The sequence below is a fragment of the Lolium rigidum genome, chromosome 6 (genome assembly GCF_022539505.1).
Source record: "Lolium rigidum isolate FL_2022 chromosome 6, APGP_CSIRO_Lrig_0.1, whole genome shotgun sequence".
NCBI lineage: Eukaryota > Viridiplantae > Streptophyta > Magnoliopsida > Poales > Poaceae > Lolium > Lolium rigidum.
Genome location: NC_061513.1, coordinates 94,057,712 through 94,062,522, shown reverse-complemented (window position 1 = coordinate 94,062,522; position 4,811 = coordinate 94,057,712).

The window sequence follows — 4,811 nt, the reverse complement described above, 5'->3', positions numbered from 1 at the left end:
TCCCCAATATTAAACTCTCTTTGATGATCCTTCTATCATGCCATTTTTTAACTTTTTCTTTAAAGAGTTTAGCATTTTCATAAGCTTCACTCTCCATCTAGAGAACTTAATTGTAACAACCTCTTATCACCGGCAAGTTTAGGATCTTTATTTAATTCTCTAACAGCCCGATAAGCTTTGTGTTCTAATTCTAAAGGTAAATGACAAGCTTTTCCATAAACCATTTTATAAGGTGACATTTCCATGGGGTTTTTATAAGCAGTTCTATAAGCCCATAGTGCATCCTTCAATTTACTAGCCCAATTCTTTCTAGATTTATTAACGGTTTTCTGCAAGATAGATTTAATCTCTCTATTTGATAATTCTACTTGACCACTAGTTTGAGGATGATAAGCGGAAGCAATTCTATGATTAATACCATACTTAGCAAGAGTTTTTCTAAAACCTCCATGAATAAAATGAGAACCTCCATCAGTCATAATATATCTAGGTACTCCAAATCTAGGAAAAATAATATCTAAAAGCATTTTTAAAGAGGTCTCACCATCAAGCACTTTTTGTAGGTATGGCTTCCACCCATTTAGTAACGTAATCAACAGCAACAAGTATATGAGTGTTACCTTTTGAAGAGGGAAAAGGTCCCATGAAGTCAAATCCCCAACAATCAAACGGTTCAATAACAAGAGTATAATTCATAGGCATTTCATTGCGTCTGGAGATATTACCAACCCTTTGGCATTCATCACAAGATAAAATAAACTTCCTTGCATCTTTGAAGAGAGTTGGCCAATAAAAACCTGATTGTAGAACCTTTTGTGCGGTTCTATCTCCGAGCGTGATGTCCTCCATAAGCACCGCCATGACATTTACTCAATATCTCTTGTTGTTCATATTCGGGAACACATCTTCGCATAATACCATCCACTCCTTCTTTATATAAGTGTGGGTCATCCCATAAATAATGCCTCAAATCATAAAAGAATTTCCTCCTTTGCTGAGCTGAAAAGGTTGGAGGCAAGTACTTGGAAACAATAAAGTTAGCATAATCAGCATACCAAGGACTGTCTCGCGAGCTCACCTTTATCACAGCCAATTGTTCATTTGGAAAACTATCATTAACAGGAACAAGATCATAAGCAATATTTTCCAATCTAGACAAATTATCAGCAACAGGATTATCAGCACCTTTCCTATCTACAATATGTAAATCAAATTCTTGCAAAAGAAGTACCCATCTAATAAGCCTCGGCTTAGCATCTTTCTTTGTCATAAGGTATCTAATTGCAGCATGATCAGTATGAATCGTAACTTTTGAATCAACAATATAAGATCTAAATTTATCACAAGCAAAGACTACAGCCAACAATTCTTTTTCAGTTGTAGCATAATTTCTTTGAGCAGCATCAAGAGTTTTACTAGCATAATGAATAACATTCAGTTTTTTATCTACTCGCTGTCCAAGAACAGCGCCTACAGCAAAATCACTAGCATCACACATAATTTCAAATGGTAAATTCCAATCAGGAGGTTCAACTATAGGAGAAGTTGTTAAGGCTTTCTTTAGAGTTTCAAAAGCTTCCTTACAATCATCATCAAAAACAAAAGGTACATCTTTTTGAAGAAGATTAGTAAGAGGTTTTGAAATCTTGGAGAAATCTTTAATAAATCTCCTATAAAACCCAGCATGTCCAAGAACACTACGAATACCTTTAACATCCCTTGGATAGGGCATCTTCTCAATGGCTTCAACTTTAGCTCTATCAACTTCAATACCTCTTTCAGAAATTTTATGTCCCAATACAATTCCTTCATTAACCATAAAGTGGCATTTCTCCCAATTAAGAACAAGGTTAGTTTCTTCACATCTCTCGCAAAACTTTATCAAGGTTTCGCAAGCAACTATCAAAAGAATTCCCATAAACAGAAAAATCATCCATGAATACCTCTACAATACTTTCACAAAAACCATGAAAAATAGCAGACATGCATCTTTGAAAAGTAGCAGGAGCATTACATAAACCAAAAGGCATACGTCTATAAGCATAAGTTCCATAGGGACAAGTAAAGGTGGTTTTCTCTTGATCTTTAGCTTTAACGAGCAATTTGTGAAAATCCAGAATAACCATCAAGAAAGCAAAAATGAGTATTTTTAGACAATCTTTCTAGCATTTGATCAATAAATGGTAAAGGGTAATGATCTTTCTTAGTAACTTTATTAACTTTTCGAAAATCAATGCACATTCTATACCCTACAACTACTCTTTGAGGAATGAGCTCATCATTATCATTAGGCACAACAGTCATACCTCCTTTCTTGGGAACGCAATGTACAGGACTAACCCATCTACTATCAGCAATAGGATATATAATACCAGCTTCAAGAAGTCGTAATACCTCATTCCTTACCACTTCCTTCATCTTAGGAATTAGACGACGCTGAGGTTCAACAACGAGGCTTCGCATCATCTTCCATATTAATGGCGTGTTGGCAAATAGAGGGAGAAATCCCCTTCAAGTCATCAAGAGTATAGCCAATAGCACTTCGGTGTTTCTTCAATATTTGCAATAATCTTTCTTCTTCAAACTCTGTAAGTTTAGAACTAATAATAACAGGATATATTTTCTTATCATCAATATGAGCATATTTAAGATTATCAAGCAAAGGCTTTAAATCAAAAACAGGATCTTCCTTTGGTGGCGGTGTTGTACCCAAGTCTTCCACCGGTAAATCATGCTTGAGAATAGGTTGGCGAAGAAAAATCTCCTCAAGCTCCTCTCTTTCTTTCCTAAAAACTTCACTCTCGCTATCCTCCAAATGTTGCTGCAAAGGATTGTTAGGAACAAGAACAATAGATGCACACTGCTCCATTTTAAAATCATTACTGGGCAAATCAGCTTTATAAGGAGTTTTAGTAAATTTAGAGAAGTTAAACTCATAAGATTCACCAGCAAATTTAGTCAAAATTTTCTCTTTCTTGCAATCTATAATAGCTCCACAAGTATTTAGAAAAGGTCTACCAAAAATGATAGGACAATAATCACTAGCAAGCAGAACCAAGTACCAAAAAGTCAGCAGGATATTTAATCTTACCGCATAAAACTTCCACATCTCGAACAATACCAATTGGAGAAATAGTTTCTCTATTAGCCAGCTGAATAACCACATCAATATCTTCAAGTTCACAAGAATCAATTTCGTGCATAATCTCCGTGTAAAGCTCATAAGGTATAGCACTAACACTTGCACCAATATCACATAAACCATAATAGCAATGATCACCAATTTTAACAGATAGCATAGGAACACTAGCTTGTTTGGGTTTATTAGGATGTGAAACAATATTAGAAGCATCTTCACAGAAAATGATATGACCATCCTCTACATTTTCAGTCACAAGATCTTTAACAATTGCAACATGACAGGTTCAACTTTTATTTGTTCTTCAGGTTCTCTAGGTTTCTTTTCACTTTTATGAACCGCACTATTTATAACAGAGTACTCTTTCATTTTAGCAGGAAAAGGAGTTTTTTCAATATAAGCCTCAGGAATAACACGATCAGCAGTTTCAACTACAACACATTTATTAATAGATGGATCAATTTTATCTTTGTATGGTTCATGATACTTATCAAAATTCTTCTTAGGCAATTCATAATGAGAGGCAAAAGCTTTATAAAGATTTACAGCAACTTGAGAATCAAGACCATATGTAGCACTCATATTACGAAATTTATCAGTATCCATAAAAGCTTCAATGCATTTATAATCATAAATTATACCTGATTCTCTATCTTTGTCGTTCTCCCAACCTTCAGTATTTTCTTGGATTCGATCAAGAAGGTCCCTTTTAAACTCTTCTTTGTTGCGTGTAAATGATCCGAACAAGAAGTATCCAGCAAGGTCTTGTCTTGAAAAGAAAGTCTTGCATAGAAATTATCAATAATAATATTACCGGAAGCTCATGAATGGGGCATTTGAGCATTAAAGACTTCAATCTCCCCAAGCTTGGGCAATACTCTCTCCATCATGAGGCCAAAAATTATATATGCGATTCCGATCTTTGTGAATTTCACTTGGAGGATAGAACTTAGAATAAAACCGGGGCACAATATCATTCCATTCAAGAGAATCCCCATTATCCGAGTAATTTATACCAATGCGCCGCCTTACCGGGACAGCGATAAAGAGAATAATTTCTTCCTCACTTCATCCATAGCAATACCTGCACACTTGAATAACCCGCATAATTCATGCAAAAACAGTAAATGATCACCGGGATGGACGGTTCCATCCCCTTCATAGCGGTTATCCATAACATGTTCAATAATTTTCGTAGGTATTTTATATGGTATTACTTCCTCACCTGGCGCCTCATCCACTACCGTTGCAGTAGTAGTAGATTTCCCAAATAGAAAATGAAGAGAAGATCTCTCCATAATGACTTATAGCAGCGAGTAGAAATAAAATCAGCACAACGATAGAAGGTTTTCCTCACCAATTCCACTTACCAATAGCGCTTCACTCCCCCGCAACGGCGCCAGAAAATAGTCTTGATGACCCACAAGTATAGGGGGTGTATCGTAGTATCTTCGATAAGTAAGAATGTCGATCCCAACGAGGAGCAGAAGGTGTTGACAAGCAGTTTCGATGAAGGATTCACTGTAAATGCTCAGAGACAAGTGTTCAGGGGGTTTTGATGTAACTGTTGAATAAAGTACGAGTATGTAAAGTACGAGAGAAATAATTGCAGCGAGTGGCCCAATCCTTTTTAGCACAAAGGACAAGCCGGTTTGTTTACTTATAATGACCA